Here is a 13,851-nt window from a genome sequence, read left to right as displayed (position 1 = left end):
ACATGTCGTGACTTAAACATAAGAACATATTATGGCTAAGGCTACAGTTATACACGTCATAATAATAATATTAAACACCCTGTCTGCTGACAGTCATCAACTCTTCTCTCTAGTTATCCTTGACCAGATGTACCCTGTAGAAACTCATAAGCATGACTAAGCATTTAACAGTCTAACTAGACATCCTATCTCCACTAAACATTTCTAATACATCAAGTATCTATCCAATATCTATCTGACTAAAAATACCTAACACCAGCAAATAGTCCCATGTTGTTTTTGTACAGGTTATAAGATATAACATGTTAATTATAATAGTGAAGCTGCTGGTACAGTACAGTCAGAGGATGTTACCTATAGACAGATCCCAACTTGTTCTTTCCCCTTGTTTACAGTCTTTCTGCTAAGATAAGCTAACCAGCTCCCTGGCATAGCTTCGTATTTACATTGCAGGCCTGAGAGTGGTCAATCATCTCATTGTACTCTTTTCAAAACATTAAACAGTTCCTTTGATAATCTAGCTTTAGAAGATGTTACCTAAAAATAAGTATTCCTTAAAAGCCTTTAAAAAATTTCTCTGATACTACTGTTAGAAGTTAACCCGTTCTGTTGTTGGAAGTACGAGAAGTGACGACAGGAGAGGACTGTTTAAAATCAGCAGAAAGTTTACTGAATGTCTGATCACAGGTCTGATTACAGTGCTGGGATCAGAGAGACAGAGCTCCCGCAGGAGTTCCATCCACTGGTCTTACAATACATTTTATCTTCTTGGGCTGCTCTGCACTCAATCTGATCACAGGTAGGCCTTACAGTGCTGGGATCAGAGAGACAGAGCTCCCGCAGGAGTTCCATCCACTGACCTCGAATTCAGGTCTTACAATACATTTTATCTTCTTGGGCTGCTCTGCACTCAACAAAGGTACAACAATTCATGCATTGTAATCCTATTGGTCATTTGGTGAGCCGGAGCTCACACCTCCTTGCTGGAATGTGATCTACACCAGGTGTCTGTGTGTGTGATGCTAATTTGTATGTTAAATGTAGGTGTGGGTGCAAAACAAGCCAACTTGTCTTTGTTAAAATGTGAATAGGCTGTCTGGTCACAAAGAGATGCAGACATCTAGTCTCTACACAGAAGTTACAGCATTCAAAGTAAGCAGATTCTGCTTCATTACAGCTGTAAAATATATAAGCAAGGGAAACAAATGCATTAAAATAACCAAAGCTCAGTAGTTCTGGACAATCATCAATACAGCTGTAATATGTATAATCAAGTAAGATAAAGTTATGAAAGGTAACTAAAGGTATGAGAAGTAACTAAAGCTTATAAAGTAACTAGAGACTCAAATCTTACACTACCTTTAGCAACATTACAATTCCATACCCTAATGTACGACTTCAGAGCAGCAGTGATCCTGTTCTTGAATTGTGTGAATGGCAAGTTCTGATGTTACTGGTGTTCATCTAACTGACTTCATTGCTTGTTATACAAAGAAGGGGACTGGAGGACGGGAGAGAGAATGCATGGCTTTATTTGGTGGCGGATTTGCACAGTTTACTTGAAGGCACTGTATTTACACGGGTGGTTAAGCCTAATAATAACAGCCTCTTATAGTTCTTTCCAGATTGATGATACTAACTGCTATTTAAATATACCCCTCACCCCACTATTTGTGCAGGACCCATGACATCCTATTTCTATTGCAGCCCTCTATTTCAAGCTTGTAAAGGTATTTGCTGAAATGTAAATGTATCCATAAAAGCAGTTCAGTATATCCTCTCTCTAAGTAGTGTATACATTATACTTCATAATTAGTCATTCTTGTGCAGTGAAACTGTTAAGGTGCATTTGATCATCTGGCAGTGATCTTTAAGTATCACCTTCCTCATTATCTCAGATACTTCTTCAAGATCATTCCCAAACATTTACTTTCCTTGTGTTTGATTGTTGTTTCTGTCTGTTTTGTTGGATGTTACACAAATATACAGTATAAATAAAAAAAAAAATAGGCAGGGGTGGGGGTACCAACACAGACAATGAAATATGGCACTTACATTTCAGTGTAAATGAGGAAGGAAATGGGAACAGTGTGGATTTGCAATAGTTCATTACACTGACTCCACTGTGCCGCTGTCTTTTTCATGTGAACAACCTCCTATAACCAAAGTAAATTAGTGTGCAATCTGTTGTACCTGCTGCAAATGAATCTGTCCATCAGTTTGTGTCTCAGGTGTTAGAGTGGAGTAATGAGTCTGCCTGCCATGGCTGCTTTGGTTCTACTCTCAGAGAGAAGCTGTCTGTTTGAACACTTAAGCTGGAGTTTTTATGCATCCATGCTGGTGACAGCCACAAGTGGACGAATTATGTTGTCCTCCATCCGGCCGGCCCATTCATGTGAACATATGTCAGGAACACCTTGAGGGAATTTCTTCAAATTTTGCTCAAATGTCCAATTAGATTCAAGGCTGAACAGAATAGACTTTGGTGGTCAAAGGTCAAAGGTCAGTCACCTCACATCTGTCCCATTTCCTTGAATTTGACTGGTTGGCAGATGCATACAAATGTGAAGAGGTAATTCTAGTTGATTGCCAGTACTAACAATACCAGAAAAAAAATCTTTTCTTATTTTGTAGGATTCTAAACAACACTGCCGTAGATGTTCATTCACTGTCTTGGTGGAGGTAGAGGCCTTTCATTTCACCTCAGCAGCAGCAGCAGCATGATTCATCTTTAAAATACACGCCCTTAGATCACTTTAATGGCACATAGGCATAGATTTGAATCTGATGAGAAAATTCATGTGTGAAAATTGTGTTGTGTTCATTCAGGTGATGGATAAGTTGGCAAGTCGGAATAGCCTCTGACAAGGAGAAAATGGAAGTCAGACTATTTTCAAAAGCAGAGTTGCTCCGTAAAACAGATATTCCTGTGGCGAGTGTTGCAATTTGCGAAGATTCCTGTCATTTAAAAAGACAGATTTTACAACTGTATCAGTTTTTGCTTTGACAATTTGAAGCTGCTAACAGTGCCCTTATGTTTTCATGCACGAGTTTTTCACAATATAGCCTGTCATGTGTGTAATAATGAGCTTCAATTAGGAGATAGGAGAAACTCACTAACAGTTTTTGCTGTTCTCTGATGAAACATTATGAGAGACACAGTGAGTGCTTCAAACATGAGACTCGGTCTGCTTACTGAGTCCACAGAGTCAAAGCTATTTAAGTTACTTATGTCTAAATCAAAAGTAGAGTCAAGACAGGTTTAGACAAGTACGCATAAAGTCTTGGAGCACAGAGCATGAGCAAAGCTTCCAGTGCCATGAGGCAAAGATTATAAGCTTCGCTCAGCATGTTTATGATGATTTTTATTATCATTATGCACATGTACAATGCCATTTTATGTTGGTTATCATAATATAGGTAAATAAAACAAATGTGTAAATAGATTGACAATAATTATAAAATAAAAGGCACTAGTTATAGTAAATTATATTTACAGATATAATTCTGATTATAAATAAACATATGCTACATGTTGTCTCTATAACTATACATTTAATCTGTGGTACCAGTCTCGGAGGGTGGAGGGTGTTTGTGTGTATGTACATATATGTGTGTTTCAGTAATTCGTTCCTTTGTATTACTTACCTCATGAGGACCGAAACCTGTTCACACACTCACACTGTGGGGACTCGGCCATCACTGGGGCTCAGGAAATAACTGAACTTTAGGGTGGCAACAATGTTTAGGTTAGGATGAGGTTAGATTAAGTATTACGGTCAGGGTGAGGCAAGTAGTGGTTATGGTTAAGGTTAGGATAAGTCTACAGGATCTGAATGTAAGTCAATGTAAAGTCCCCACAAGGAATGAAAACACATTGTGTGTGTATTTGTATCACATTCCTTTGTGTATGTGTGTGTATGTGGCCTGTTTCAGCTTCCTGAGGAAACAGAGTCTTTGCTGGGCCCTTTTGGTCTGAAGTGTTGGTGGTCCATGTCAGCTGTTTTAACACAATGACCCCAAGGATTTTCAGGTTATCAGGGTTTTCTTATGTTGGATAACTCACTAGGAAGCAGAAATTAAAAGAGCCAGATCTTTTTCCCCATTTAGGAGTCCAGTTGCACACAGTCTAAGCAGACTGACTTGAATAATGTAGCTAAAGACTGACCCTCCAAGCATATAGCCAACTATATTGCTTTTAAATGCTTCAAGTAGGAGAGCTTCATGTGTGACATAATTAAATTCCACCCAAGTTAATTCAAAGTGTTTAATGATGCAGGGAGAACAATTTCTTTTGCTGCGCTAGAGGTGGGGCGGTCCACAGGGTGTGCAAGTGAAGAGAAGCTTCAGAATTTCAGAGATACTTCTGATAAAGAGAGGATGTCTAGATGGAGAAAGACATGAAGGCTGTAGAATTGTTGGAGAATCAGCTTCCTTTTTTATAATTGTAATGACATCAGATTTTCTTTGTGTTTCACTACATTATTACTACTTTTTTGCTCTTAGTAAGAATAGTAGTACTATTAATCTGCATGTGAGGCCAAATCACAACATTGGGATTAGCTAAACTTGCTTTAGTTACTGGGTTAGCTGGCGTTGTTTCATTATTTGTCAAAGCTAATAACCTCTCCCACAGTGAACAACCTGGCATTATACGTATTGTGTTTTTTACCTATTTCCAGGAGTCGGTGGCAGGCGGCGGGCAGGAGATGAGTCTGGCGGGTAATCCCACTCCACCTATCCATCAACCTGGAGACTATTTCCAGTGTCCCCTACAGAATGTCAAAGCCTCGCTGAGCAGAAGATGAGTCCATCATCTTTTTTTAAGACTTTCCCTCGAGTTTCCATCACAACACATAAACATATCATGTACCATTATTTTCTAGTGCCTTCCCCTCCCTTTCTCTCCATATCTCTCAATGGAAGGCCAAGGTGGTGAGTGAATGCGATTGAGTGGGTTGTGTTCTTCGCAGTATGCAAAAGAGAAGCTATGTTTGAAAATTACAGGATGTGACAGGAAGCTTTCTCTGTTGCTGACATCACTCTGTATAGGTTGTGACGAGGCCTGCGCCAGAGATCCCCTGTCTAATAAGAAGCGAGACACTTAAAGAGATGACCCTCACTCAGTTGCCATCACTGTCTCTCTGGCAGAGAGAGAACTTGGCTCTCCCATTACTCCTGCACTTGCTAATTAGCGTCTGTCGCTGGAGTAACTTGTACCTGTCAGTGTGTACTGCTCTCCTGTATTCAGTAACTTGAGGGAATTTAAATTGAATGCCAACTATGCTCCAGCAAACTGCAAATGGTGCATGGGATACACCCTGATTTTCTCACTGACCTGACAGTATTATATGTAAATTGTTTTTAATGAACTATCTGGGCTAGTTTCTACTGCGTGTGTGGAATGTTTGATCTCTTCCGGGCTAGGGGCTGAACAGGTTGGATTTTTTTTGTTTGTTTTTTAATTAGGTACTTGAGCAAGTCCCTGTGACACATGTCCATGTATGAATGCCAAAGCCATTTGAGTCAGATAACTGAGTGCCTATTTACATTAAAGAGACATGGTGAAACTGCTGGGTCATTGGTAATTATTGGTCCCATTCCCAGGGCCACTTTGTGCTCATTCGGGCAGAACAAGGACGAGTTTATTACAGATATTTCTTTATCCGCGGGATTAGCCATGCTGCTCAGATTCATCCTTCCACTCTTCCATTAGTTGATTTATCCGCTGACCAGAGTATTCTACATACTGTAATGAGTCAAATATGAATTATGGTCAAAGTAAAACATATATTTCACTTACATGCAGATCAGTATTGACTTGTTGAATTGTTCCGTTAGATGCAGTCCTATTTTAGGGCTAATCCCTCTCTGTTTGCACATGCCATTCCACACATTTTACTTGTTTTGAATAATGGGTTTTTTTTTGTGCTGATTGGTTGCTGCCCTATATGAAATACCTAAGTAGTACAGAAATATCTCCTCATCACCCCCTCAAACACACACACATGCACAGAAGCACATACACATACTATGTCCTCTTCCTAAGCTGGTTGAGACTGTTGATCAAACCCCAGGCTGCGCCCAAATGCAGAGATCTCTCTGTACAGTAGCCCTTGACCTTGCTGTGTGTCCTCATGGCCCAGACACCCGCCTGAAATTAAATTACAGATTAGTGGCTCCAGGCCCAGAGAGGGGTTTATTTGGTTGGCCCCTCTCTGAGAAGTGCTTATTCTCTCATTCAGGAACTGGAAAAAATGTTATGGGATTTAAGGAAGAAAATGCCAGTCTTGAAGATATTTTCTTTCTTCTGACTGTGACCACTGGAACCAGTAGGCCTCTAAACAGAAATGTCTGAGGACTTCTAAATCTTACACTGAGGGAAACAAGTACAGATAGCCAGTGGAAATTGTGAAAAATGGATGCTTGGAAGCAAATACTAAAAACCAAGTCAAAATGAAGGAAGTCTGATGAAGCAGCACCTTGGCAGCTCGCTGTTTCTTTAGACCCTGCTGAATGTACACCTTGGAAATTAACAAAATCATTCTTGTGAGACAAAAGGAGCTAATTCTAAGGTCTCATTAATTTGAAAGTCTGTCAAGCCTTTCATAATCCTTAATTTCAAATTACATTCACCTCAACATTCAGGGAAAAATCTAAAGTTAAAATGTAGCAAAAAAAAAAAAAGAGATGGTGACCTTAGAAAGTTAATAAAATAAACTTGAAATCTTATGGGATAAGTTCAAAATTGTTCCTAAAAAGACTTTGGCTTTGGAAAAGCCTGACTTGAATTGACTAAATTAGATTACTGAGGTTTAATATTAGCTTTTGCTGAACTTCAGTTTACATCATGTCCTTATCTTTTAGTGTTTAACTGCGCTGGATCACGTAATTACAACAGACAGGAGAAAAGATTACAGCAACCTGGTAACTATTTCAATGTACATATGGGCATGTTACTATTAAATTAAGGCACACTTGGTTCCTATACGGCAATACAGCAGTTCGCTGTAACCAGATGTATATAAAGTTTTAAGCACAAAGCTACATTACCAAATTTTGCTTTGCAGTCTAAATTTGTCCAAACACATGATGGCACAGAACACAGATTTGCTGCCAGCTACAGCAGGATATAGTTTTTGACTGAACCTACTTCACATGCATAATCGATCACACCTTTCACAGACCCAGGCACAAGAGGATAAATGATTAAGATGCTAATGTCACATCTTGACCTATCTATCAAAATTAAACACTTGGCAAGTTTTGAATTTACTTCACAGCAAATGTTAGACCTCCATCGCACACATACAGTAGTGGTCTTGAATCCAAGTCTGCTCACACTACATGATTAGAAGATAATGATGCATCAAGCAAAAAACACTATGTGCTCCTTGGGAGTCCCTGGGGTACAACTCTAAATCATTCATACTCCTTTGTTTACTTGCCTTAACCTCTGAATTACAGGATAAGACCCAAATAATTTTTATGTTCTAGGCCTTAATACAGTTTATATTACAAAGAAGTACAGTTTTTTTTCTGATTGCTAAGATACATCTTAGCACACACTACTGTACATGCCTGACAAATTATTTTAAAACACTTCCACCAAAAGGTGTTTTTTTTTTTGCATGAAACTGATATTTTTAGGCCAAATTACATGTTTTTAAAATCTGTAACACCATGGCACTAACCATACATGTACAGATTACCCTTACAGGAACACAGTATCAGGAGACATTAAAACAGTACTATCAGATACAGATGGGTGACAAACTAATCATGAATAAATGACTGGTCTCTTCCAGGATGACAGTGCCTCCATCCACAGGGCATGAGGGCTCACTGAATGGTTTGATGAGGATGAAAATGATGTGAATCATGTGCTGTGGCCTTCACAGTCACAGTCTCAACCCAGTTCAACACCTGTGGGCGATTTTAGACCGGCGTGTCAGACACTACCATCATCCAAACACCACATAAGGGGATATCTTTTAGAACAATGCTGTTCATCCCCCCAGTAGAGTTTAGACACGTGTAGAGTCAATGACAAGGTGCAATAAAGTTGTTCTGGTGGCATTTGGTGGCCCAACACCTTTATACGAGATAAACAAATGCCGTAAATTGACACTGCTAGAAAAAAAATAATTTAAATCTACTCTGCATTTCTCTTCATATATCCTTGTTGTGGCTCTGGCCACAGGGTTTCCTCCACATTACATAAGATGCTACCCCTTTCCAGGCAGCTTGGGTAGTGAGCTGTGGTGTGCCTTATCCAGTGATTATATGCATTTTCAAATAAAAAAAAAATGTAATTAATGATTCATTCATAGAGTTTTGCAAAAAAAAACTTTACATATTGAAAAATGTTTACTGTTTGCAGTTATGGTAACAGTGCATATCTTTTGAAAACTGAGGTAAGGGTATGAATTTTGTGCTGAGGGAAATGATTGTAGTGTGTTAGCAATAGGCAAAACTGTAATAAGTATTTTTAATAATTTAATGGTTAATATGGAAACACGGGAAGTGATTATTATAAAATGGAACCACTGACTAGTGTAAAAAACCAAATCAATGAGTTGAAATGATGACCTGCTCGAACCAACGTTGATCTTGTCATTTGATACTAGACACAGTCAACACGCGCTAGAAAAAGTCTTCATTTTCAGGAAATTAATTCATTGTTTGTAAAATTTTTAGTAGACACAATGAAATTAGAGCAGTATAACATTAAATGTTGATCAAATATGTATCTGATTTTATTTCTTTGAGTGAATTGTTGAGAGCAGAGTATGTGAGCATCAGCCGTTTCCAGTCCCCTTCAAAGTGTCCTGTATCACCAGGGTTGTAATAATTTTCCATTTTCAGATTAGTTTTATTTTGATATTTTTGGATTCGATCTGAATTTCCATTTAGTTTTAGTTAGTTCTGCCAGCGGTTTCAGTTTAAGTTTCAGTTACGTTTTTATGGACTCATTTCTATTTAGATTTTGTTTTGTTTTAGTTTCGATTTTAGTTATGGATACAAGTTGACAAGGACCAGTGCGAGAAATAATGAACATGAAGATGTCAACATTTTAAGACTCCACTGCACTAACATATGCACCACATTTGTTTCAGGCTGGCAAAGCCTGTTAATATAAAAGGCAAGACCACAGTGTGAATGTTAGACCAATTTACTTCAGGTCAGTTTAGTCCTGTCTTTACTTTTGGCTATTGTCTCCCCAGTGTGTGGATGAGAAAAGCTGAAGTTGGTTGATGGTAATCATTTTCAGTGCATTAAATGTATTGATGCATTCAACCCCTGCAGTTTAGAATTTGGGATCAAGTTCAGTATTAAATTCTTTGAAAGCTTGTGTGTCATATGTGGGTGACATACCAGTTTCAACAAATAGATGTGTGTTTTCCTGTGTTTCGTATTCACTGGAGCCAGTCATCTGCTCCTCTGTTCTTTTCTAGCAGTGTGTTTGGCTCTGCTACTTGCTGGATGTAGTGCTAAGGTTATCCTCGTTGATAATGCTCTTTCTCACTTTTACCATGAACGCTGCATGTTCCGTTCAATGTTAAATTTGAATATGAGCTTTACGATATGTTTGGGTTTTTCTCTTTGATTTCTAGACAGTAGATGTGGTTACTTGAAACAACCATGCATTTGCTCGTACTACTTTTGCTTCAAAATTGCCCTATAAAAGGCTCCTACTTTTTTCTTCTTGACATTTTGACCTCCTTCCCTCACTTGATGAGATCTAAGCATGGGGCCTGGCACTATATTGCCATATGTTACAGCTACACAGAATTTTGGGTCACCCACTATGTTGAATGAGAAGGTCTACAGAACGATAGCGTTTTAGTGACATTTTGTTTGGTTTTAGTTTTTCATTTTCTTGAGGTAAATTATTTTATTTCAGTTTACAAAAAAGTTTCTGTCAGTTTTTGTTTTATTATACCATAATCACCCTGGTAATCACTATGTTTGCAGCTGCCTTGGGTTTTCGCTCTCCACTCACAGGAAGAGAAAACTTGCTTCACTTGGGGCAACAGTAAATGAGGTGAATGCTGCCCTTCAGTTGTTTTATGCATTGTTTGCATGCACAGGAACAATGATCACTGAAATTTAGTGGAGACAGGAGTGCACACAAAGTCAATAAGGAAATGAAAACTAAGGCAAATAAACAGAGATTTGTCCCAAGGCAGCAAAAATGAGGCAAAGATGTATGTGCTCACACTGAAAAAGTTGTAGCTATGCCACGTCTCCATTCCCTGAATGTACAGAGACAAGTTCATAGAGAAAGGACTAGGTGTACTGGGAAGTTTTGATCAGTCTGCAATGCCCCACATATATATGGGTACACTTCACACAGTTGGAGTTGGTGCCTGTTGTTGTTTGTGGTTAAAAAGCACTGACTAAACAAACAGCACAGGCAGTCAAATTAAATAAAGCCCACCAAAAATTCACTTTCAATGCAGATAAGATGAAATGGGATTTTGGAGCGAGAAGGACCACCAGCACTCACATTTTTCAAAAAACTAATCCAGACTCAAGGCAAAACAACTTCAGCTATGCTCCTACTCTACACAGCTGTTATATCTGGGCTCAGACTGTGCTCCAAACACCACAATAGCCTTAATCTGAACATAAAGTCCTACTAAAGTAGTCCCTCAAATGGGGCGCAGCTGTTCCTCTTAAATTTTAGTACACAGTAAATGCCTAGTATGCTCTTTAGTAAACATCCCCAATTGTTTTTTCCCCTTTTATTTCACAAATACTTCAATATTAACATGCACGCTTCTCTATTAAAACTAATCTTAATCAAATATAGAGGCGGTGGCGGCGGCGGCAGCTTCTCTCTTTCATACTTGCTAGTGGCCCAGATTCTGTCTGGGATGGGACACCTGAGGTCAGTGGCTCTCATTCTAAGACTGTGAACCCAGAGCTTTGCTGGTTTCATTATAGCAGTCTAATCAGAGACTGATCCATGGCAGGGATAGCAAGTGAATGCAATTAAATAGACGGTAGTAAAGAAAACTAGCTCCAGGACCAGGATTGAAGACCACAATACAATTGGTTTATTCATGGAAACACAAGATACTCTATCACGCAAGTTATCAAGGTGCATGTAAATAGCTAGGGCTATGGCCAGTAGTCAGTTATTCTGAATGTATGTAAACACTTACTTAGAATTCTGCTCACTGTGAACACTCTTGCATCATTTTTACGATCTGCTGGGTTTGTTCACCGCTTAAGGAGAAAACACTGCCAGCATTTTACACTGTGTTTTATTTCTCCCGAGGAGGTTCGATAACGTGTTTAGTATGCAGACGCTAGAGTGAAACATAAAACATGCAAAGCACCTGGGATGGTGTTCTACATATGTGGGCTTATGAAAGTTTATACTAGGACTGATATTTTTCGATTGAAGTGGCTATTAATCATAGTGTTTTATGATGCTTGGAAATAGCATTCAGTTCATGGGCCTCCAGTGTAATCCAGGATGACACCAACAATGCACTTGTGGAGTCAAAGGAATCTTCAGCTGAAGTGTTGTTAATGTAACTGCTCAAGAAAATTCATGTTATTTGTACATTGCAAATATTGCCTTTGGTAAAATGACAGTCTTTATAATTATTATGAAACATAGGCTATAGATGTATGTTCCTTTCAGACCAACACACTTGCACAGCCAGATTGCATCTGTGGGTTTGGAATAATAAATATGGGTTTATTGTGTGGCTTCTTGCCGAGAGTTAGATTAGAAAACTGACCCCAATCTCACAGCTGTTAAATATGAAGCTACAGCTGGGAGATGGTTACCTTAGCTTATTGCTTTGAGGTCAGAAACAAGGGGAAAACATATGGCCTGAGTGTCTAACTGTTACAAAAAGTCGGCTATCCACATGTAGCTCAGAAATGATGGCAACAACATTACTTTTTAAACAGCTGAGCAGAGTCTTGTTAGCTATTTTGCCTTGCTTCTAATATTTGTTGAAATTTGTTGAACTTTGACCCCAGTTGCACACAGCCAATCACTGTTAACCACTGCTTAAAGTTGTTGAACTTTGACCCCAGTTGCACTGCCATTTCTGCACACAGCCAATCACTATTAACCACTGCTTAAACTGATGTGAAATTAATTAGCCTACTATTACTATTTCACAAACTGTTCAATAAGACCCTCATACTGAGACCAGATAAAGACAGACAACCTATTGGACTAGTGAATTATCAGCAGAAAGTGGTTAAACAAACAAACAAACAAACAAAAAAGCACAGTTTGAGCATGAAAATCCAGGAATCTCCCGCTAGCAACATTAGCATTGTAGCAAAGAAATTGCCATTTCATACAGCAGCCCCTGTTTTGTACTTGAGTTTCAAGGGTCCATCCTTGGTATGCATGGCATCTCCTTCCACTGCTTTGCTGATGACACACTAATTTCACTAATTTATCTGCACTTCAATCCTGCGACCAGATGCTTTTGGTTGTTCCCAGGTCTAGACTGAACCTCAGAGGGGGCTGTGCCTTTGCTGTAATAGCTCCTAAATTGTGGAACAGTCTACTGCTCCACATTAGTACTTAGTACTTAGTTACAACCCTGGCGGCTTTTAAGCCCCACTTAAAAACCCATGTTTTTCTCCTTGGGTGATTGAAATATCCTCCTACTTATGTTCTGTTTTATGTTGGTTTCTATGATGTATAGTGTAGTTTTATTTATTTATTGTATCTATTTATTTTTACCCATTTATATAAACTTTGCACAGCACTTTGGTCAACTAGGTCGATTTTAAATGTGGATATAGATAAACAAATAGAGAAAGAAAGAAAGTAGTATCAGTGTGAGCACAAGAAAAAATGCCAGCAAATGCACCTCCATCCTGATTAAACCTCCTAATTAGGTCAGTGAATGTAATGTGTAAGGATCGCTGGGTGAACTGAACATAGTGAAAATGGTAAAGTAAAAAAAAAAAAAAAAAAAAAAAAGGTTTTTACATGGTTTTAAAAAATCTCTTTCGGTATTTGCTGATGTTTCACATGTCTTTTTCAAAGCTGTACATCTGTGCTAGGGCGTCTTCTAGGGCAAAAGTGTTGGTCTTGAAGTTAGATCAAAATTCCTGTGTGAAGCATGATATGAAAGTAGGAGAAGAAACAACAAAAAATCAAAAGCACCTGAATTTAAAACAATATTATACTCCTCACTGAATGACAAGTAGCCTTACTGAGCATGAGGTGTTGGCATAAGGACTGGGAACCAGAATTTGAAGGTTTCTGTTGTGAGGACAGACATGCAGGGCTACAATGAATTAACAAAAAGAAGATGAAGAGCTAAGAAATACAGCCTCAATCCATTTTTATTTCAAGAACACCTGCTGTGAGTATACAGTGGGTACAGAAAGTATTCAGACCCCCTTAAATTTTTCACTCTTTGTTATATTGCAGCCATATGCTAAAATCATGTAAGTTCTTTTTTTCCTCATTAATGTACACACAGCACCCCATATTGACAGAAAAACACAGAATGTTTGACATTTTTGCAGATTTATTAAAAAAGAAAAACTGAAATATCACATGGTCATAAGTATTCAGACCCTTTGCTGTGACACTCATATATTTAACTTAGGTGCTGTCCATTTCTGCTGATCATCCCTGAGATGGTTCTACACCTTCATTTGAGTCCAACTGTGTTTGATTATACTGATTGGACGTGATTAGGAAAGCCACACACCTGTCTATATAAGACCCTACAGCTCACAGTGCATGTCAGAGCAAATGAGAATCATGAGGTCAAAGGAACTGCCTGAAGAGCTCAGAGACACAATTGTGGCAAGGCACAGATCTGGCCAAGGTTACAAAAAAAA

The 13,851-nt window shown here is 38.6% G+C and overlaps 1 protein-coding gene across 4 annotated transcripts in view; it reads left to right on the top strand.

Annotated features, from left to right (window-relative positions):
* Nucleotides 1–5,570, top strand: part of cd276 (CD276 molecule) — a 72,956-nt gene extending 67,386 nt beyond the window's left edge. For all 4 annotated transcript variants that reach the window (XM_020592428.1, XM_020592431.1, XM_020592426.1 and 1 more), the window contains one exon: nt 4,683–5,570. The gene's annotated coding sequence lies outside the window, so the exon portion shown is untranslated. The remainder of the gene's footprint in view (nt 1–4,682) is intronic.
* Nucleotides 5,571–13,851: the final 8,281 nt, after the last annotated feature.

This window comes from Monopterus albus, unplaced genomic scaffold, assembly GCF_001952655.1.
Source record: "Monopterus albus unplaced genomic scaffold, M_albus_1.0 scaffold17.1, whole genome shotgun sequence".
NCBI classification, from domain to species: domain Eukaryota; kingdom Metazoa; phylum Chordata; class Actinopteri; order Synbranchiformes; family Synbranchidae; genus Monopterus; species Monopterus albus.
This window is presented reverse-complemented; position numbering and strand designations above follow the sequence as displayed.